This window comes from Geotrypetes seraphini, chromosome 9 (assembly GCF_902459505.1).
Source record: "Geotrypetes seraphini chromosome 9, aGeoSer1.1, whole genome shotgun sequence".
NCBI lineage: Eukaryota > Metazoa > Chordata > Amphibia > Gymnophiona > Dermophiidae > Geotrypetes > Geotrypetes seraphini.
Genome location: NC_047092.1, coordinates 8,107,189 through 8,130,717, shown reverse-complemented (window position 1 = coordinate 8,130,717; position 23,529 = coordinate 8,107,189).

Sequence of the window (23,529 nt, the reverse complement as noted above, 5' to 3'; positions counted from 1 at the left end):
AGCGAGGTCTTGCAATACGAGTACATACAGTATACACGCGTCACATCATCACAACTGAGCCGATGGTTCTTCTCTCTCTGACGCTGCGGGAGTGTAGTGACTGTTCTAAACGAGTGAGGTCTTGTAATACGAGTACATACAGTATACACGTGTCACATCTTCTCTCTCTGACGCTGCGGGAGTGTAGTGACTGTTCTAAACGAGCGAGGTCTTGCAATACGAGTACATACAGTATACACGCGTCACATCATCACAACTGAGCCGATGGTTCTTCTCTCTCTGACGCTGCGGGAGTGTAGTGACTGTTCTAAACGAGTGAGGTCTTGTAATACGAGTACATACAGTATACACATGTCACATCTTCTCTCTCTGACGCTGCGGGAGTGTAGTGACTGTTCTAAACGAGCGAGGTCTTGCAATACGAGTACATACAGTATACACGCGTCACATCATCACAACTGAGCCGATGGTTCTTCTCTCTCTGACGCTGCGGGAGTGTAGTGACTGTTCTAAACGAGTGAGGTCTTGTAATACGAGTACATACAGTATACACGTGTCACATCTTCTCTCTCTGACGCTGCGGGAGTGTAGTGACTGTTCTAAACGAGCGAGGTCTTGCAATACGAGTACATACAGTATACACGCGTCACATCATCACAACTGAGCCGATGGTTCTTCTCTCTCTGACGCTGCGGGAGTGTAGTGACTGTTCTAAACGAGTGAGGTCTTGTAATACGAGTACATACAGTATACACGTGTCACATCTTCTCTCTCTGACGCTGCGGGAGTGTAGTGACTGTTCTAAACGAGCGAGGTCTTGCAATACGAGTACATACAGTATACACGCGTCACATCATCACAACTGAGCCGATGGTTCTTCTCTCTCTGACGCTGCGGGAGTGTAGTGACCGTTCTAAACGAGCAAGGTCTTGCAATACGAGTACATACAGTATACACGTGTCACATCATCACAACTGAGCCGATGGTTCTTCTCTCTCCGACGCTGCGGGAGTGTAGTGACTGTTCTAAACGAGCGAGGTCTTGCAATACGAGTACATACAGTATACACGCGTTGCATCATCACAACTGAGCCGATGGTTCTTCTCTCTCTGACGCTGCGGGAGTGTAGTGACTGTTCTAAACGAGCAAGGTCTTGCGATACGAGTACGTATAGTATTTTGTATTAAAGTTTTTGGGTTGTGGAACGAATCGTCTGAGTTTCCATTCTTTCCTGTGGGAAAATTTGCTTTGATATACGAGTGCTTTGGATTACAAGCACGCGTCTGGAACGAATTATGCTCGCAAACCAAGGTTTTACTGTACTTTGTTAGTTATGCCTGCAAAGGTGATTCATTAATAAGGACAAAAAAATGGAGGAAACCTCTTGTGATAAACGCACAAGTCAAAAAAAGTCAGATGGTCTCGGGACTCAAGGATCTCCCGAACGAGGAACGGCTGGATAAGTTGCAGCTGTACTCACTCGAGGAACGCAGAGAGAGGGGTGACATGATCGAGACATTCAAGTATCTCACGGGCCGCATCGAGGCGGAAGAAGATATCTTCTTTTTCAAGGGTCCCGCGGCAACAAGGGGGCATCCGTGGAAAATCAGGGGCGGGAAACTGCACGGGGACACCAGGAAATTCTTTTTCACTGAAAGGGTGGTTGATCGCTGGAATAGTCTTCCACTTCAGATTATTGAGGCCAGCAGCCTGATTTTAAGGCCAAATTGGATCGACACGTGGGATCTATTCACAGAGAAAGGTAGGGGAGGGTCATTGGGGTGGGCAGACTAGATGGGCCTTGGCCCTTATCTGCTGTCTATTTCTATGTTTCTATGTTTCTGTAACACAACTCGAGTGCTGTCCAATGAGAGGAAAAGGTCTCGGAGCGTCTGCGCTTTCGATGAATGACCATTAGAATAGCTTATGCAGGTCATCGACCAAAAACCTTTTTTTTAAAAAATCTTTTTTATAAATAAATTCAAATAAATATAAAGGTACACTTTGGGCTAGCGTTTTTAGCGCACGCAGGAAATTACCGCACGCCACGCTTCTAGAACTAATGGCAGCTCAATGCTGCCGTTAAGGTCTAGCGCGCGCAGCAATATAACGTGCGCTATTCCATACCGCTAAAGCCCTAGCGCACCTTAGTAGAAGGAGCCCTTGATCTTGGTACTTAATTTTAAAGTGCGGTTTAATCTAAATATGCCCGACGGGTCCCGTGTCGCCACCGTGAATGGCTTCCTGACGTCACTTCTGTCAGAGGGAGAGCCGACGGGGTTGCGAGGAGCACATTAAAGCTCTTGATGCTCGCGGCGGGGGAAGGGAATGTGGCACGCGCTTGGCAGGAGGGATCGGGGAAGGATTGAGGGGGCGGAGATAAGGGCGAGGGAGTGGCGCCACTACCCCGGGTGCCTCTCACTCTCTCTACGCCGCTGGTACGCACCTTGAAAATCAGTTGAAAACGTCATTTAAATGGCATTTTCACGTTGCTTAGGCACCAATTGGGTGCCTAAAAACTGGCGCTATTTATAGAATATGGGCCGTAGGCACGGAGTCTCTAAATGGTGCTGTGGTCATTGGCCGCCTTAAAAGCGGCCACAGATTGTGCGTCAATCATGCGACAGTACCGTTTAGAGAATCTCGCCTCTGGCAAAGGTAAGTGACAGAAACGTAGACCAGAGTTTTCAAGGCCTACATTTCTGCCACTTACCTTTGATTTAATCATGCCTCCAGAGTAGAGAATGATACGGGGACAAATTTTTCCCCGTCCCCACGGAAACTCATTTTCCCACACCAGTGAGTTATTTTCCTATCCCTGCCCCATTCCTTCAAGCTCCATCCTCACTTGCACAAGCCTCAAACCCTTTAAAATCCTAAGTAGCAACATTCTAGAGCTCAGATTGTGATGTCATAATGCCTCATTCCACCAATGCCTAAGCTCCGTCCTCATCTGCACAAGCCTCAAACGCTTTAAAGTCATAAGTAGCAACATTCTAGAGCTCAGATTGTGATGTCATAATGCCTCATTCCACCAATGCCTAAGCTCCGTCCTCATCCGCACAAGCCTCAAACACTTTAAAATCCTAAGTAGCAACATTCTAGAGCTCAGATTGTGATGTCATAATGCCTCATTCCACCAATGCCTAAGCTCCGTCCTCATCTGCACAAGCCTCAAACCCTTTAAAGTCATAAGTAGCAACATTCGAGAGCTCAGATTGGATGTCATAATGCCTCATTCCACCAATGCCTAAGCTCCGTCCTCATCCGCACAAGCCTCGAACCCTTTAAAATCCTAAGTAGCAACATTCTAGAGCTCAGATTGTGATGTCATAATGCCTCATTCCACCAATGCCTAAGCTCCGTCCTCATCTGCACAAGCCTCAAACGCTTTAAAGTCATAAAAAGCAACATTCTAGAGCTCAGATTGGATGTCATAATGCCTCATTCCACCAATGCCTGAGCTCCATCATCTGCATAAGCCTCAAATGCTTTAAAATCATAAGTAGCAACATTCTAGAGCTCAGATTGTGATGTCATAATGCCTCATTCCATCAATGCTCCATCCTCATCTGAATCTTTTGCTCTAGAATCAAAAGACTTTTAGCCTAGTACCTGTTGGTGGATAAGAGCCTTTTGGCACACCCAGTCTACCTGCTATCTTGCTCCCTTTTCCCTTATCAATGCCATATGCATCTGTCCCAAAAAGGCAGGTCTCTGATAGGAGGTGATAATAAACATCTAGTCTTTCAGTAACACAGTTCCCTCCGTATCATGAGCCCTTGTCCTGGAATTCTCTCTCTAATAAGTGATCGCATCTTTCTTTCACTTTACTGAAACCTGTTGGATAGTCAAACGATTCACTTCCTTTTTTGTCCCCCTTGACCCAGACTTTGAGGCTAGGGTTGCTAGATGTCCAGATTTACCCAGATATGTCCTCTTTTCAGAGGATTGTCCGGGCGTCCGGAAGGCTTTTCGAAACCCGGCACTTTGAGGATCTAAGAGGAATTTATCCAGCCCCGACTATATTTGATTATTATATTGAATAGGATCTCATGCATATTCATTGGGGATATCCTGCAAACCCGATATGCAAATAGATCTCATGCATATTCATTGGGGAAATCCTGAAAACCCGACTGGATTGCGGCCCTCGAGGAGGAACTTTGACACCCCTGGTCTAAACCGAGGCGATCTATAGAAAATAGCCCCTAAAAGGGCAATTCTCTATAAAAAGGTCAATTGATGATGTGCACTCTTTTCCATGAATAAATGCACGATTAGGGCTGGATTTTTAAATAGTGTGCTAAATTAGGTAATCAATGTCATCAGTCTCCTTCTCTATACTTATTTTAATTATTTGGATTTATTAACCACCTTGATGAAGAGATTCACCTGAGGCGGTGCCCATGAGCAGCATTTCACCATTGTTGTCTAGTGTGTCTTTCTTAATTCGATTGTAAGCTCTTTGGAGCAGGAACCATCTCGTGTGTGTTTCATGTACTGCGCCGCGTGTGTCTGGCAGTAATAGTAGTTCAGTAAGTACATTCCGATATAAAATTTACAATTATTTTGACAGCATAGCTGTCGTAAAAAGAGCAAATATTAATAGAAATACAAAGAGGTGAACTCAAAATCAGCAAACTGAAACTTAGTAAAAGGACGACCATGAAACCGTCTCACCAATATCCTGATAACAGCACTGAAATTCAAGGATGAGAGACATAATGCAACGTCAGCATAATATTTATGGAACACTTAAGTACACATCACAACATTCAAATATGAAGCTTATCATATAGGCAAGGGGCCAAGTGCAGATTAGATTGAGACAAGACGGGTGGAACACAAGCAGATGGGAGGATAAAGTCAAGGCAAGGTCCGAAGAGGTGCTGAAAAGTCTGCAGCCCAACTAACCAACTTCCTCAATTCAGAGCGTTATTTTGCTACTGGAGCTGAGAAGAATGTCATCTTATTTTGTTAAGTGCCAAGTTGCAGAAACGAAATTCCACGTTTTGCCATTGTTTCAGATCATTGATTGAACCTTATGAGGACTTTTCAGCACCCCCTGGTAGTGTGGAGTCTCTGGTAACCAGAGCTGGTCTTGTGACATCATAGTGCCTCATTCCACCAATAAGAGCCAACCTCATCAGTGATGTCACAATGGCTTGATTGTCCTAGACTTGGCTCACTTTTATTATATAGGAGGGGGGTGCTGAAAAGTTCTCAGCCCAACCAACCAACTTCCTCAATTCTGAGCATTATTTTGCCACTGGAGCTGAAAAAGAGTGTCATTTTATTTCGTTAAATGCCAATTTGCAGAAATGAAATTCTATGTTTTTGACATTGTCTCAGATCATTGATTGAACCAGGGGTAGGGAACTCCGGTCCTTGAGAGCCGGGTTGTGAGGATTTCCCCAATGAATATGCATGAGATCTATTTGCATGCACAGTTTTCAATGCATATTCATAGGGGAAATCCTGAAAACCCGACTGGAATACGGCTCTCGAGGACCGGAGTTCCCTACCCCTGGATTGAACCCTATTCACGTCATTCTCTTCTTGGTCGGGCTGAGAACTTTTCAGTGGCCCCTGGTATTGTGATGTCATAATGCTTCATTCCACCAATGCCTAAGAGCCAACCTCATCAGTGATGTCACAATGGCTTCATTGTCTGATACTTGGCTCACATAAGAACAGCCAAACTAGGTCAGACCAATGGTCCATCTAGCCCAGTATCATGTCTGTTTTGATATTGTTTCAGATCATTGATTGAACCCTATCTACGTCATTCTCTTCTTGGTTGGGCTGAGAACTTTTCAACACCCTCTCATAGTATGAAAAGTCTCTGGTAACCAGAGCTGGTATTGTGACATCATAATGCCTCACTCCACCAATAAGAGCCAACCTCATCAGTGATGTCACAATGGCTTGATTGGCTCACCAACTTCCTAAATTCTGAGCTTTATTTTATGAGTGTAGCTGAAAAGAGTACTGTATGTAGTCAGACACCTGTTTATTAAAGGCTTGGGTGAAGAACCAGGCTTTCAGCTGCTTCCTGAAGTAGATGTAATCTGGAGTTACACGTAGCCCCTCTGGGAGCCAATTTCAGAGTGTGGGGGCTACTCCTGAGAAGATTCGCTGACGGGTATCACATTGTACAGACGATGCTCCTTGAGAGGAGCTCAGAGGTCTCAAAGATATTTAAAGGGTTAGCTTATTTTTAAAGTATTCTTGATATACAGTACTCCCCCGAAATTCGTGGGGTTCCATTCCAGGAACCCCTGCGAATTTTGAAAAACCGCAAATGCAGGGCAGGCAGGAGAGGGCAGCTGGAGCGCCGACGGGTGAAGAAAATCACTCGCGGTCTGCTCCGACCGCCTCTTCCTGTAGTAAAGTCGGGCTACAGCAATCAGGAGCTGCTTTGACACCCAGCTCCTGATTGGTGTAGCTCGACTTTACTACAGGAAGAGGCGGTCGGAGCAGACCGCGAATGAGCGGGTCTGCGATTCGCGAATTCGTGGAGGAACACTGTATTACAACACTTAGTCCTTGAATATATATAAAAATGGAGAAAAAAAGTCCTCAGGTTCAAAGAGACTATATCAAACTTAGTCTTGCTCCTAAAACCATAATGGGTCGCATCTAATTAAGGGTGACGGATTTACACCGAATAGAAACATGACGGCAGATAAAGGCCAAATGGCCCACCCAGTCTGCCCATCCGCAACCTGGTGTCCCAGTATTCTGTAACTGAGCAAACGTTTGGAATGCCTCTGACACACCCATGTCTAGGGTTACCATTTTTTAAGCCACAAAAATCTGGACACATGGCCCCCCCCTTCACGCTGTTCTGCCATTCTGCATCAGCCCCTCCCAGTTTAGCATCCAGCACTGCCCCCACAAATCTTCTCTCTTCTTCTCCAACAAGCTCCGGTCAGGTCTGGAGGGCCTGGAGCATGCACGGATGTGTGTGATGTCATCATTGCATGCTCAGATGCCCTCCAGACATGGATCTGAAACAATGTAAAAATAAAAAAAATAAAATAAAAAAATAGAACTTCGTTTCTGCAAATTGGCACTTAATGAAATAAGATAACATTATTTTCAGCCTTGGCCCTCCCTCTGATGCCTCTTCCTGGTCCCACAAACAGGAAGTGACATCAGAGGGAAGGCTGCGGTTGGGAGACCCTATTTGCTGCTGGTGACAACTGGGGGGTGGGTGGAGAATACATTTAAAAGACTCCTTGCACCGATTGGGGATATGTGAGTGCCCTGTCAAGTTGGCACCCAGGGAACTCCGCACCTTGTCCCCGATAGTACACCAGTGGCTGAGGGGGAGGCAGCTTGTAGCTGATGCTCTGGAATTGAGCTACAAGGTGAAGTGAGCAGGATGGGGGTATGGCTGAACATAGTGAGGCATGGCTGGGGCATGTCTTAAAATCTCCGCCCCCCCCCCCCCCCCCCCTGGAAGCTCTAAGTAAACAGAAACCCTTGGATGCAAGACTTAAATATAACTTTCTGTGAGCTCAGATTTGGAATGGAGAGTCATTAAATCTATAATTCATATTATATAGGAATTATCTATATGTAAAGATACATAAAATATTTAAGCTTGGCTTAGTCAGGTCATGGCTTTTTACGCTGTATAAATCGGTTTGGTTGCATTATCTTTTAAAAAATGCTAATATATATATCAAGATCCGTGCTGATCCGCATGGTTCAGTCAATGAAGACTTCTTCTAAGCCACTATATAAATGTAAAGAGCAGGTCTCCATCACAGGGTACGTACACTAGGGTCAGTCTAAACTGTTTACAGAGTCTGGGCTTATATAGTCCAGTAGCTGCATAAACTTTTCCCTCTGAAGCTAAAAGCCAAATAAAGAAGAATCCAGTGAGGTTTTGCCTACTTTTGGGATGCAGGTACCTTTTCCCCATTGTGGGTTGCATTTCCCATCATGCCCTTGACCTTGGAGGTCACCTGTCACTGGCAGATGAAACTCTGAATGAACACAGAAGACCTTGTGGCATCTCTTATCTCTCGGTTTTGCCTCCAATCTGCGGGCGGAGCTTTCAATTATTCATCCAGATGAGTAACACATCTCCATCAGCCAACTAGCACTGCCTCCCCCCCCCCCAACCACCACCATCACCCCCACCTGTACATCCCCATTTGTGAGGGAAGGCGGTATCCTTGGGAACCTTATCAGAGATCACAGATTCAGGCTCCAGAGATGAAATAAAGGAGGAAATCGGCTTTATTAGCAGGAGGAGTCGAATGCACACAAAGTCTCCCAGAAACAAATTGACATCTCCTTATCAGCTGCTTTCGATCACTCTCTTTTTCTTTCTTTCTCTCTCTCTTTCACTCTCTCTCTCCTTCTCTCTCTTTCACTCTCTCTCTCCTCTCTCTCTCTTTTTCTCTCTCCTTCTCTCTCTCTCTTTCTCTCTTTTTCCTTCTCTCTTTCTTTCACTCTCTCTCTCCTTCTCTCTCTTTCACTCTCTCTCCTCTCTCTCTCTTTTTCTCTCTCTCTTTTTCCTTCTCTCTCTCTTTCTCTCTCTTGCTCTCTTTCTATTTTTCTTTCTTTCTTTCTCTCTCTCTTTCTCTCTTTTGCTCTTTCTCTTTCTCTCTCTCTTTCTCTTTTTCTTTCTTTCTCTCTCTTTTTCTTTCTTTCTCTCTCTTGCTCTCTCTCTTGCTCTTTCTCTCGCTCTCTCTCTTGCTCTCTCTTTCTCTTTTTCTTTCTTTCTTTCTCTCTCTCTCTTTCTTTCTCTCTCTCTTTCTCTTTTTCTTTCTTTCTTTCTCTCTTTCTCTTTTTCTCTCTTGCTCTTGCTCTCTTTCTTTCTCTCTCTCTCTTTCTCTCTCTCTCTGTCTCTTTCTCTCTCTTGCTCTTGCTCTCTTTCTTTCTCTCTCTCTCTATTTGAATACAGAAGTAAAGAAAACAATGATGAAAGTCTCACAGTCACCTACTGCTGATGTCAATCTATTCATTCTTAAATTCTATCCAGTTGCATCTTCTTTGTGAACCTATATTAGAAACTCTTTGAGACAAAAATAACCAATCCTCTGAATGCCCATGAAAAAAGGATAAATACGCCTCCTTTAAAATAAGCCAGAGCTTGGACTCTTCAACTTTGGGTTATGAGCTGGGCACAATCTGAAAATAATTTGGAAAGTTACAACATTACATCATGGAAGCAGTTTATAGAATTGGATTTTGTTCTATCTGTTATTAAATTGTATCTCTTATAACAGCAGCAAATCCACTTTACATGGTGAAGAAGAAACACAGGTTTGGACAAGTTCCTGGAGGAAAAGTCCATAAACTGCAGTTCAGACAGACATGCTTGCCCTGGATTGGTGGCATGGAATGCTGCTGCTATTTGGGTTTGTGACCTGGATTGGCCTCCGTGCAGACGGGATACTGGACCATTGGTCTGACCCAGTCCGGCTATTCTTACGCTCTAATATAGAACCACAGCAGAGAGCAGGTTTTTGTGAACTCTATTTATGTATTTCAAGTGTTTGGAATAAATCTATAATAATAAGACGCTAAGCACGCAAGCACACTCTCACCGTGTGTTCCCTGAGATCTGATCTGTCGGGATGTGCCGGCAAGAGTGCGCATGCGCGCTTACTACGTATCCGAAGGTGCGCTAGAGACGCGACAGGCGCGTTCGGCGTTGGGACATTTAGAGGCAGCCACAGAGGGGGAAAATAAAAGTGTTCCATAATCGTCAGAGGGCGCGGGGCAGCGGTCCAGGAGTGACAGAAAAGGAGAAGCGAGAGTTGGTGTCACTTGGAGACGGCCGCCGCAGCCCCTGTCACCGCCTAGGCCTCCCGGCTACTCACACGTACCCTCCGAAGGGCTGGGGCACAAAGAGCACCTCCTGCCCCCCCCCCTCCCCGGGACGAACCGAGAAACGAAGCCGGCCCGGCCTCCGCGACAGACCCTAGCAACTTTCTGCCCCGGCTCTTGCGCTGACCCCGCCGCCCGGGACCCGGGTCCTTTGACGCCCCCCCTCCCCACTTCCCTTCCTGCAATCCTGACTACGATCCTGGCGATTCGAGCAGCGTATGCCGCGGTCTTCACATGCTGCTTCGGGCCCTTCTACTGCCCTGATTTTCTCTGCCGCGTCTCTGATGATGTCTACGAATCAAGCGAGTTTCCCTTGTAAACCAAGGTTCCACTGTTTTTCCCCCCATAGTCTCAGAAGGGGAAACAGTCCGATTTCAGTAAAGGCCTTACCCCCAAATTCTATATATGTCGCCTTAACTTGCACACTCAAATTGGTGCATACTGTGGGTTTGCACGTACTGTTTAACAAGCCTAATTGGCGCTGATAATTGGCAAGTACCTCGTAATTTACACTAACTGGCGCTAATTTGAAGTTATGCGCACAACTTGGTTGATGGATTCTATAAATTGCTGCGTGCCAGTTCTAGTGGGTGAATCTGAAAAAGGGGTGTGGCCAGGAGAAGAGCATGGGCGGACCCTGGGCGTTCAATGCCCGACAACATGATGCACGACCTACTCCTACTGGAGCGCTGGTCTAGGACCTGGCAACTCAGCTTCAATGCTAAAAAATGCAAAGTAATGCACCTAGGCAACCATAATCCATACAAGACTTATACTCTTAATGGTGAGATCCTAACAAGAACGGTAGCAGAACGGGACCTGGGAGTGATCGTCAGTGAGGACATGAAGGCTGCCAGTCAGGTAGAGCAGGCCTCATCCAAGGCAAGACAGATCCTAGGTTGCATACGCAGGGGTTTCGTCAGCCGGAAGCCAGAAGTCATTATGCCATTTTATAGATCCATGGTGAGGCCCCACCTGGAATACTGTGTGCAATTCTGGAGGCCACATTATCGCAAAGATGTGCTGAGATTGGAGTCGGTTCAGAGAATGGCCACCCGGATGGTCTCGGGACTCAAAGATCTCCCGTACGAAGAACGGTTAGACAAACTGCAGCTATACTCGCTCGAGGAGCGCAGAGAGAGGGGGGACATGATCGAGACGTTCAAGTATCTCACGGGCCGCATCGAAGCGGAAGAAGATATCTTCTTTTTCAAGGGACCCACGGCAACAAGAGGGCATCTGTGGAAAATCAGAGGCGGGAAACTACGAGGTGACACCAGGAAATTCTTTTTCACTGAAAGGGTGGTTGATCGCTGGAATAATCTTCCACTGCAGGTGATTGAGGCCAGCAGCGTGCCTGATTTTAAGGCCAAATGGGATCGACACGTGGGCTCTATTCACTAGGCAAAGGTAAGGGAGGGTCATCAGGGTGGGCAGACTAGATGGGCCGTGGCCCTTATCTGCCGTCAATTTCTATGTTTCTATGTTCCTAAAAGTGCGCTGCTATAGAATATGCCAAGTGCGCACACAAACCAGGAACAGGTATTGATTGAAGCCTGGTTTTCCTTGGCCTAAATGGGTTATGACGTGCACTCAGAACGATTCTGTAAGGTGCGCATACCTTTTATAGAATCACGCTACGGCGCTGTTCTAGTTGGCACTGACTTTTGGGCACCATATATAGAATATGGTTCTTAAAGAGTGTCGAGGGTTTGAACGGTGAATGGTTGTCTCTATGCTAAACCAGTTTGCACAGTGGCAGAATTAAAGCAGTCTAAAAAAAATAATCGTATAACTGTGTCACTTCCGAAATGTTTGCGTTTGACACCCACTGGAAAAGTCAAGGAACTCGCAGTATTAAAAACGGATCAGCTCCCAAGTGCCCGCGCTTGTTTAAACTTTAGAAACGGAATTTGGCATCAGGGAATGGGAAATGTTTAATTTTGTGGGTGGGCATCTGCCCATCTTTCTTTGTTACAGTTCCAAAATCCACGCAATGACATTTAGCGAGGGACTTATCGTGATAAGGGTCTAAAGGCTTTGTTGAAGCTTCTGGCAAGTAAAGGCGGCAACCGTGTGGGCGACGAGAAATCTGTGTTCCTTTCTCTGGCTTTTGGTGGCATTCCAAAGACTGACGTTAACTGTGTGGGTTTTTTTTCAGGGTGGTCTGGTTATCTGTGTCTCCGTGGTTTTCTGATTCATTTATCCTGAAGATTTAATAGCCACTGGAACTTCTCCAGCTAGATATGACCGTCCGCTGTGTTTTTCTCCCTTTCCACCTCTCTGATATCTTTTAGATTGCTGGTGCAGGCATTGGTACTGTCTATATTGGACTACCGTAATATTGTATACTTGGGCGCACCAAAGAAAGTTTTGAGAATAGTGCAGAATACGGCTGTTCGCCTGATATTTGGGCTGAAGAAAAGCGAACCTCTCAGCCCCTATTATCGATTCTTACACGGGTTGCCAGTGGAAGCACGAGCAATGTTCAAATTCACATGTCTTTGTTTCAATTTGGTTTGGGGATTGGCCTCCTACCTACCTGTTATCTCATTTCGTGCTATATAATCCCGTGAGGGTAACCAGGAATTGTAACTTATTTGCATACCCGAAGATTTTAGGCAGTAAAGTTAGGTCTTTTTTAGACAGGATGCTTGATTTTAAACAAGTAAACAGTCCTGGTTGGTTAATTATATCCGCGGAGCCATATTATCTTATGGCGCCTTCCGAAAATAAATTAAGACAGTATTATTTGATAAATTTATCTCTTAATTCGATGTTTTTATTCCTAATATAATAATTTTACCACTTCTACTTAAATTTTTATTGTCTTTTTAGTTAATATGCTGTATTCTCATCTTAATATTGTACTTCGCTGATTGTCCGGTTTTTTCTCTCTTGTGTAAACCGCCTAGAATTCTTTTGATTGTGGCGGAATACAAAAATAAAGTTATGTTATGCTAAGTCTGTTTTGAGTTGCGTAGTGCCCTTGTAGGTTAACCGCAGGGGCCCTCTATCAAAAGTATAGTACTGGAAGCTTCCCACGTTTACTAAGCACCAGAACCTCCGTGATCTGTCTAGGACAATTGACTCATAGACGAAACCACGCAAGACAATTGCGCGCAGACAAACCCTCCCAGACAATCGCGTGCAGGACGTCAGCGCGCAGTATTTCAACACTATTATAAAGCACTGTGAAGGAGTGTGTGTTGGCGCTCCCGTTGGGGGAGAGAGGTGTGGGGGGGAACCCCCACCCCCATTACAGAGGAAACAGCCTTTTTCCCTAGTCGGGACTACATCTGATATTTCTAATCAAGAACTTGTTGTTGGACAATTATCATTGTGTTAATAAAGATATATAGAAACATAGAAATAGACGGCAGATAAGGGCCACGGCCCATCAAGTCTGCCCACTCTAATGACCCTCCCTATTTATCTTTGCGGATAGATCCCACATGTCTATCCCATCTGGCCTTAAAATCTGGCACGCTGCTGGCCTCAATAACCTGGAGTGGAAGACTATTCCAGCGATCAACCACCCTTTCAGTGAAGAAGAACTTCCTGGTGTCACCGTGCAGTTTCCCGCCCCTGATTTTCCACGGATGCCCCCTTGTTGGTTGGTACAAACATCTCTCTTGCCTCTTTTTTTGCTGGTTTCTATTGAAATCATCCCAGGAAACGCAAACTCTGTATTGTAACACCTTTACAGAAGCTCATGTAAACCGCTCTGAATTGACTCCCTCAGTCATTAGCAGCCGTATAAAAGCTTTCAATAAACAATAATTTACCACAGGGTGCCTGAGTGTATCCCGAAATATCCCATTTTAAGCTGCGTTAGAGCTTCCTTGCCCCTTCATAGGCTTCTGAGCACTTTCTGAGAGTTCCAGCAGGTCCAGCAGCAAAATGTGTGTGTTAGATGCCATCGACTCGTGTCCGACTCCTAGCAAACGTGAAGAAATCACAGATCTGAAAAGTAATCGGTACTTCATGGAGATTTTGAAAATCCCAGAGGACTCAATACCTCCCTTTACTCGGGCGTATGATCAGGAGCAGGACCTTCAATTAGACTTGGCAGCAATTTTGGAAGTATCTGACAAGGATTTGGCTAAACCAGCTGCTCTTCTATTATCTGTGGCACTATTGCCAGACTAGTATTTAAGCTAGAATAGTTGTGTAGACTTTTAGCACAATGGGTCGCTGAGGCGTTTCTTTCTTTCTTTCTTACTTTGTTTTTTTATCTCTCTCCTTGCCCCCCTTTCTTTCTGTCTCTGTCCCCCTGTGTGTCTCTGTCTCTTCCCTGGCCCCCTGTCTTACTGTCTCTCTCCCTGGCTGTCTGTCAGTCTTTCTTTCTTTCTGTATCTTCTCCCTTCGCGAGTGTGGAGCAGTTGTAGGCGCGCATGCGCACTCCTTCCGGCCACGGACATACGTAACACGCAGGTAGGAGTGCGCATGCGCCGCTTAGGGTTTTATTATCTAGTCATTAAGCCCGTTACATTAACGGGTGCTAGAATATATGTCTGTCTGTCTCCCTCCCGCTGACTCTCTCTCTCTCCCTGGCCCCCTTTCTCTGTTTGTCTTTCTGTCCCTCTCCCTGCCCCTGTGTCTTTCTTTCTTTCTGTCTCCCTCCCTCCCACTGTCTGTCTTTTTTCCCCATTTCCCTGTGCAGCAGCATTTCCATCCCACTTCCCTATGCAGCAGCAACAGCATTTCCCTCCTATCCCTCCCCCTCTTTCCTGTACAGAAGCAGGAGCGGTATGTCCCTTCCCCTCCAAGTCCCTGTATAGCAGTAGCAGCATTTTCCCCAACCCTCCTTTCCCTTCTCTTACCGCGATCTGGCCTGCTCCATTCGGCCCCTCCCCCTTCTTTTACTGCCGTTGTTCTGCTCGATCTGGCCTGCTCCTGACCCTCCCACTGCCGACAAACCTCCGGGCTCAAGCCGCGTAGGCAGCACTTTAAACACGCTGCTTCGCGGCCTTTTACTGCCGATTTCCTCTCCCGCTTCTGTCTCCGATGATGTCATCAGAGACGCAGCAGAGGAAATCGGCAGTAGAAGGGCGCGAAGCAGCGTGTTTATAGTGCTGCCTACGCCGCTGGAGCCGGGAGGTTTGTGGAGGGTCAACGGGCGGAGCGGGGCTGCTCTCCACCACTCAGTTGCTTCCCTGCCCCACAGGGCCGCGAGTGTGGGGCAGTTGTAGTTGCGCATGCGCACTTCTTCAGGCCACGGACATACGGAACACGCAAGTGGAAGTGCGCATGCGCGGCTTAGGGTTTTATTATAGAGATAAAGAATGGATATTAAAAATGTTCTTCAAAAATAAAGATAAGGAGTTTCTAGGTTTGAAAATTCAAGTTTTCCCAGATGTTAGTAAAGACGGTATTAGGTCAAAAGCGCGCCGGGACAAAGGCGCGCCCAGACAATTGAGCGCAGCGCGGGAGGTGCGCACCGCTCAAAATTACTGTTTTTAGGGCTCCGACGGGAGGGTGTGGGGGGGAACCCCCACACTTTACTTAATAGACATCGCGCCGCGTTGTGGGGGTGTTATGGGGTGTGTGGGGGGTTCTAACCCCCCACATTTTACTGAAAACTTAACTTTTCCCCTGTTTTTAGGGAAAAAGTTAAGTTTACAGTAAAATGTGGAGGGTTACAACCCCCCAAACCCCCCATAACGCCGGTGCGATGTCTATTAAGTAAAGTGTGGGGGGGTTCCCCCCCCACGCCCTCCCGTTGGAGCCCTAAAAACAGTAATTTTGAGCGGCGCATGCCTCCGCGTTGCGCTCAATTGTCTGGGTGCGCCTTTGTCTTTCACGCCATTGTCTATGAACCAGTAAAGACGCTCAAAATCGCAGACGACAATTTCTTTTATTGAAACCAGGAGTCACTCAGTCGGGTGGTATTTTTTTCTTACGTTTCCCATGTAAGTGCATTGTAAGGTATCGTGATAATAAATATGTCTTTCTTGAACCGGCCCAACTTACAACCTTCCTGACGCTGAAACGTCTGGAAAAGGAAGGAACATCGGATTAGTTAATTAGAGTTTAGCTCCTCGAACCAGTCATAGATACCTTCTTTTTGCCTATATATCTATTGAATTTCTTTAATGTTCACTCATAAATTCTTGGATCAAAACGTGGACTTGAGATTGTTTGAAGTAAAATTACTCTTGTAGAAAAAATGTTTTCTTTTTCTTTTTTAATGTTATGTTAGCAATCTTTCTGTACAAAATGTTTGATTTTGATCAATGTAAAATTGATAAATAAATAAAGGAAAAAAAAGAAAAAGAAAAAAGTAATTGGTTTTGTGCTAGGCCGGCAAGGGTAAAAAGACTGAAAAGGACATGAAATCTTAAAAATAAACATTACAGTGTCAAGTTCTGCCTTTTCAAATCGTTTCTGTTTCCTGCCGTATCAGTCCCAATGGTGTCCAAGTGAATGAGGCCCTTGGTGGAAATCTTCTGATCAAAGACTTTGACATTGCGCTCTCCGGCATTATCCCACCTACCTTTTCCCACAGTCAGGCTGCGAAGCACTTCTATGGGGCTTCTCACACCTACATACTGCCTTTAGGGATCTACGATGGATTTGTCATCTTTGTATGTTTGTCCCACTTCAAACAAGCTACTTTGTAGATTTCAGCTATAATTTCAGAGAACGGATTGAATCACTTTTCACAAAGATACGGTTTTCTTTTGAGAAATGTCCTCTCTCGATTTTAAATAACATCAAACTATAGGAAGATGGGAACGATGCCACATTATGTTTGCAGCTGGTCCCTGATGGACTTTCTTATTGGGAAAGGGGATTTGTGGGGGCTACAGAACAATTTTTATAGAGGGGGAGGGGAGTGCCTACCTCCAAGGTCTTACAATGACCAATCTTCTCTGCATCCAAGTCTGTGTAACTGAAACTGTATTACTACTGTTTAAGGATAATAATAATAACTTTATTCTTCTATACCGCCACATTCTTGCGACTTCTAGGCGGTTTACATTCAAGAGAGCTGGACATTCAGCGAGTTACAAATATGCAGATAGTCAGAGGAAATACAGAGTACAGAAACTTTAAGAAAGCGAAAAATAAAATATACAGTTTGCTAAGAAATTTCCGAGAGGACCTATTTGAGAGAGGTCGCGAATTACAAAAATACAGCGAATATTACAAAAAAATACAGCAAATATTAAAAAAAAATACAGCCAAAAAATACAGCAAATATTACAAAAAATACAGCAAATATTACAATATAGAGTTTGTTAAGAATTTTCAGAGGAGACTTTTTTAGATGAAAGGTCCAGAAATTACAAAATATAGTTTGATTAGGATTTCAGAGGGGGCATATTCGTTCTAAAGCGATAGCAGACACATGCGGTGCTGTACATTAAACATACAAGAGATGGTCCCTGCTCGCAAGAGCTTACAATCTAATTAAGACAGACACATAGGACAAAAAAAAAGAGTGAATCTATACATGTCGCTCGTGTGGAGAGTAAGAAGGTGGCTGATGGGGTGGATGGGATAAAGGACTAATATGTGGTAGGATTAGGATTTAAATGTAGCCTCGAACAAGTGAGTTTTCAGCCAGGACTCGAAAACCGCCAGAGACGAAGCCCGACGTTCCGAGTCAGGCAGGTTGTTCCAGGCGTGGGACGCAGCACGGTCGAAGGGATAGAGACGGGAGTCGGCAGTACAGGAGGAGGGCACCGACAAGGGAGACTTGTCGGACAAGCGGACTTCCCGGGGCAGAGCATAGGGGAGCGATAAGAGAGGAGAAATAGCGAGGAGACGCAGAGTAAATACACTTGAACAAGAGGAGTTTGAATTGGATGCAGGAATGGACAGGGAGCCAGTGAAGCGACTTCAAGAGAGGGGCAACGGGAGCACGACGACACTGGCGGAATACGAGGTGTGCATCGGTGTTCCGAACAGATCGAAGGGGGGGGGGGGTTTGACGCAAGTTGAACCTGAAGCGGGTCATATTTGTGATACATTCCCAGAGCTCTCTTGTGGTGTGAAGACTAAATAAAGCCACAACCGTCCGTTCTTAAATCAATTATATACGAGCGTCCAAGATCAAATGCCTGGAAACTGTAGATATAGCTGTAACCAGTGCGTCGTACTTTCCTCCATATTCTAGCAACGCATTCTAAGGGTCTTTAGACCTTTCTTTTTCTTAAGGCAATGGAATGACAGGTAGACTAGGGGTGTCCAACGTGTGGCCCGAGGGTTGCATGCGGCCCTGGTCGAGGGCGATGCAGTGTTTTCCTCTGCTGCCCCCGGGTGTTTACCATCTTGCTGGCTCCCTCCTCTGTCTTGCTGCAGCGTTTGCGGCCCCAGAAAAAATTTTTTCAGCCAATGCGGCCCAGGGAAGCCAAAAGGTTGGACACCCCTACTCTAGACATTCATTGGGAATGAAACGTAGATTGGTCAGATTCCTTTGACGGAGACCTCTCCAGTCACCCCACTCTCTCCTGTGTTTCTTTCATGTCGCTCAATCAGATAAGTGGCATAAAGCCAGGATATTCCTTTTTTAAGCTTAAATTGCAAGAAATTGTACTTTTTTTTTTCTGCTGGCTAACCTATAATTTCAGGACGTCTCATGCAACGGGTCCTTCACCAACATCTGTCATCCTACAAGACCTGACTAGAAGGCATGTTTCAGAAACTCTGAGTCTTTACCCTTCCACTATTACCCAAAAAAATCTGTCGTAGCCTGCAAGAACATTTTGTTTTCCAATTATGAGCGAAGTCGGCAAAAAAAAAAAATGAGGCTTAGTTTCCGTGACTACAGGGTCACGCCCTGGGGAACTATATGCAAGTGAGTAGTCAGCAGTTATGAGAAGATGGGGGACCGGCATACAGTACGATCAACATTTTTCCGCTCATTTTCGAAGGGAGATTTCTGGGTTCAGCAAATGTTCCAGTCCTCCACCGTTGCTTAAACTAAGAGAGGAGAGGAAGACAGCGGGACTTGGAAGAAACCCAGAAGACTATTTCAGGTTTTAACTGTACTTATAAATCAACAAAATTCAACCCTGACGGCTCCTTTTACTAACATAGTAACATAGTAGATGACGGCAGATAAAGACCCGAATGATCCATCCAGTCTGCCCAACCTGATTCAATTGAAATTTTTTTAAAAAAATTTTTTAAACTGCGTTAGCGTTTTTAGCGCACGCATTTTGGCGTGTGCTAAAACCTGCGCTGCGCGGCTAGAACTAACGCCAGCTCGGTGCTGATGTTACCGTCTAGTGCGCGCTATTCCGCGCGTTAATGCCCTAGCGCGGCCTAGTAAAAGGACCCCCTAGTAGCCACATCTGTTAATTGGTTTTACATTTGCTTAACTCGTCTACCACCTTTTTGTGACTATGAATTCAAAGTGGTTATTTTATACCTGGGGCCCTGGAGGGTTAAGTAACTTGCCCAGGGTCACAGGGAGCAGCAGCAGAGGAAGCAGTTCTACCACTAGGTCACTCCTAATTCTCTAGCTTAGCAGCAAGGTGTATAGAAACATAGAAACATAGAAGATGACGGCAGAAAAGGGCTACAGCCCATCAAGTCTGCCCACTCTGCTTACCCACCCCCTGTCTATGCCCTAATGACCCTCGTAGGGATCCCACATGGGTATCCCATTTCTTCTTAAAGTCTGGCACGCTGTCTGCCTCGATCACCTGCACTGGAAGCTTGTTCCAATGATCAACCACTCTCTCTGTGAAGAAATACTTTCTGGTGTCTGCAGCAGCCACTCTCTCCTCCTCTCCCTATTGGCTAAGGCTCTTAACATTTGCATCTCCTCTTCCTATAGGCTAAGGCTCTTTACACCTGCATTGTGATGTCATAGAACTTTCTGATTATAGAAACATAGAAACATGATGGCAGATAAAGGCCAAATGACCCATCATAGAAACATAGAAGATGACGGCAGAAAAGGGCTACAACCCATCAAGTCTGCCCACTCTGCTTACCCACCCTCTGTCTAAGCCCTAATGACCCAATGTCCTTATCTTGACCCTCGTAGGGATCCCACATGGGTATCCCATTTATTCTTAAAGTCTGGCACGCTGTCTGCCTCGATCACCTGCACTGGAAGCTTGTTCCAATGATCAACCACTCTCTCTGTGAAGAAGTACTTTCTGGTGTCGCCATGAAATTTTCCGCCCCTGAGTTTGAGCGGGTGCCCTCTTGTGGCCGAGGGTCCCTTGAGAAAGAAAATATCATCTTCCACTTCGACACGTCCCGTGAGGTACTTAAATGTTTCGATCATGTCTCCCCTCTCCCTACGTTCCTCAAGAGCGTAGAGCTGCAATTTGTTCAGTCTCTCTTCGTACGAGAGACCCTTGAGCCCCGAGATCATCCTGGTGGCCGTCCGCTGAACCGATTCAATTCTGCGCACATCTTTACTGTAATGTGGCCTCCAGAATTGCACACAGTACTCCAGATGAGGTCTCACCATGGCCCTGTACAACGGCATTATGACTTCAGGCTTTCGGCTGACGAAACTTCTATTGATACAACCCAATATCTGCCTTGCCTTAGATGAAGCCTTCTCCACTCGATTGGCAGTTTTCATGTCTGCACTGATGATTACTCCTAAATCTCGTTCTGCTGAAGTCCTAGTTAAAGTTTCTCCGTTCAAGAAGTACGTCCTGCATGGATTTCCGCTTCCGAGGTGCATGACCTTACATTTCTTAGCATCGGTGTATGTGCCACAGTGGGGGCATGCTTAGGGCCATTTCTGGAATGGTTTCGGGATGCGTCTGATACTAGTGCAAAGCTGCATTAGTGTGCTAAAATATAGGCCTGTCCACTTATGTAGGTATAAGAGGGCATGCTAAGTGCATAATGTAATAATGCGCACAACTGATAGTATCCTATAAGTTAAGAACATAAGTATTGCTACACGGGAACAGACCGAAGGTCCATCAAGCCCAGAATCCTGTTTCCACCAGTGAACAATCCAAGTCACAAGTACCAGACAGAAACCCAAAGAGCAGCAACATTCCAGAGCTGAGATTGTGATGTCATAATCCCTCATTCCACCAATGCCTAAGCGCCAACCTCACAATAGCTTGACTGTCCTATACCTGGCTCACATAAGAACTGTCATACTGGAACAGACCGAAGGTCCATCAAGCCCAGTTTCCAACAGTGGCCAACCCAGGTCCCAAGTATCTGGCGGAAACCCAAAGAGTAGGAACATTCCAGAGCCGAGATCATGATGTCATAATGCCTCATTCCACCAAGACCTAAGAGCCAACCTCACCAGTGATGTCACAATAACTTGATTGTTCTCTACTTGGCTCACATAAGAACATAAGAATTGCCGCTGCTGGGTCAGACCAGTGGTCCATTGTGCCCAGCAGTTCGCTCATGTGGTGGCCCTTGGGTCAAAGTAACTTGTCCTACTTTGTCTTGAATCCCCAGAGAGTGTTTTCGCCCATAACAGCCTCCAGAAGAGCGTTCCAGTTTTCGACCACTCTCTGGGTGAAGAAGAACTTCCTTACGTTTGTACGGAATCTATCCCCTTTTAACTTTAGAGAGTGCCCTCTCGTTCTCTCTACCTTGGAGAGGGTGAACAAACTGTCTTTATCTACTAAGTCTATTCCGTTCATTATCTTGAATGTTTCGATCTTGTCCCTTTTCAGTCTCCTCTTTTCAAGGGAGAAGAGGCCCATTTCTTTAATCTCTCACTGTACGGCAACTCCTCCAGCCCCTTAACCATTTTAGCTGCTCTTCTCTGGACCCTTTCGAGTAGGACCGTGTCCTTCTTGATGTACGGTGGCCAGTGCTGGATGCAGTACTCCAGGTGAGGGCGCACCATGGCCCTGGTACAGCGGCATGATAACCTTATCCGAACTGTTCGTGATCCCCTTCTTAATCAATCCTAGCATTCTGTTTGCCCTTTTTGCCACTGTGCATTGCTCGGACGGCTTCATTGACTTATCAACCAGTACTCCTAAGTCTCTTTCCCTGAGGGGTCTCTCCAAGTACTCCATCGGACATCCTGTATTCATGTATAAGCTGCCATACTGGAACAGACCGAAGGTCCATCAAGCTCAGTATCATGTTTCCAACAGTGGCCAACAAAGGTCCCATTCTTTAGTGTCTTATCTCAACCTCAGTCCTTCTACACCAGCATTCTTCAATGGAGGGCTTGAGGGTCAGGCTTGAGGCCCACTCATACCCTGATTCTTTCCTCTCTCCTTAAAGAATGACATGGAGACGGTTTCCCGTGATTATCCGCAGGGACGGGAACGGTGATGAATTTTGTCACCGTGTCATTCAAACAGCACTTCCATAAATGCACATAAACCGTTAACTTTATTTGGTCAACATGTGGCCTACAAATTAACCCTCCACATGTTTTCTCCTTTAACTAAAGTGTGTGGCTCTCTCTCCCCTGCCCAGGAATTCTCTCTTATTTTGAACGATATTAACTTTCAAATGGGCTTGTACTGCATTCCCTGCGGTTGCTTGAGAATTACGCTGTTACCATCAACATAATGGTTGCAATCACAAGGGCTTGATGTCTTCATGCTCCGACTGACAGAGGAATGGCTGTTTCTCTAATGTCACACTTCACTTAAATTTAAAGAAGAAAATAAAACAGGCAAATATGGAAGAAAGTCCTTCTGTGGTGATGTAACATGCTTGAAGACATAACACCTTCAGAAGTTTCACCCTGAGAGCGACAAGATCTTTATCTTACAAGAAATTCTAAATACGGGAGCAAAATGCCTTTAATGAAATACATTTCCAAAAGTCTGTCGTCCTGGCAAAGATTAAAAGAATGAACTTGTTCAAAGCATCTACCTTTTACTGCGCCAGAGGAGAAAACAGAAAACCGAACCATTTAAAAGTCAAACAACATTTTCAGACAATGGATTTGAAACATAGAACTGATACCATATTTCAACAGGTTTAAGTCTGGCACCCAGAGCTGGGCGCAGAATAGAGAATGACACGGGTATAAAAAAATCTGTCCCTTTCACTGCCCCGTCAAAAGACCACGTCCCCTTCACCGCCCCGTCCCCGCAGCATCCAGCCACCTCACTGCCCTTCGGCACGCCTCACGCAGTCCGTGCATCTCCCTTCCTCCCTCTTACCTTCTCGGTGCGTTTTAAGGTTTCAAGACTTGTTAAAAGCTGCCGGAGGTGTTCGTGTAGTGAGAAGTTGCGTCAGAGGAGAAGCTTCTGCCCACACACGCACGTGACTGCACATATGCTCCGGTGGCTTTCAACAAATCTGAAACCTTAAAACACGCTGCAAAGGTAAGGGGGGAGGGAGGGAGATAGATAGATTCGGGTGGGTAGGTAGGAAGGAGAGAGGGGGGCTGCGCGTGATCGATGATGGCGCATTTCCTCCCTTAACGGCGGGGACGAGGCCATCCACCACACCACGGAGTGGTGGATGGCCTTGTCTCTGTACCTGTGGTGAGCACCTTTCCCCCGTTACCCGTGGCTACTTGCGGCTAGCTGAGGGTAACATCTACCGTGTCATTCTCTGGTGCAGAAATCAACATTAGACAGTAGGGCCTTTTAGTAGGTCCTTCATTAAGTGGCTAATGCTAGCACCCAGTGTATAAAATAATGCCTACCCATGGCACCCTGACACTGGGTGTTCCTGTCACAGATTTAGGGGCCAATATTCAAATCAGAAACAGCTCCTGGCTGGCTAAAT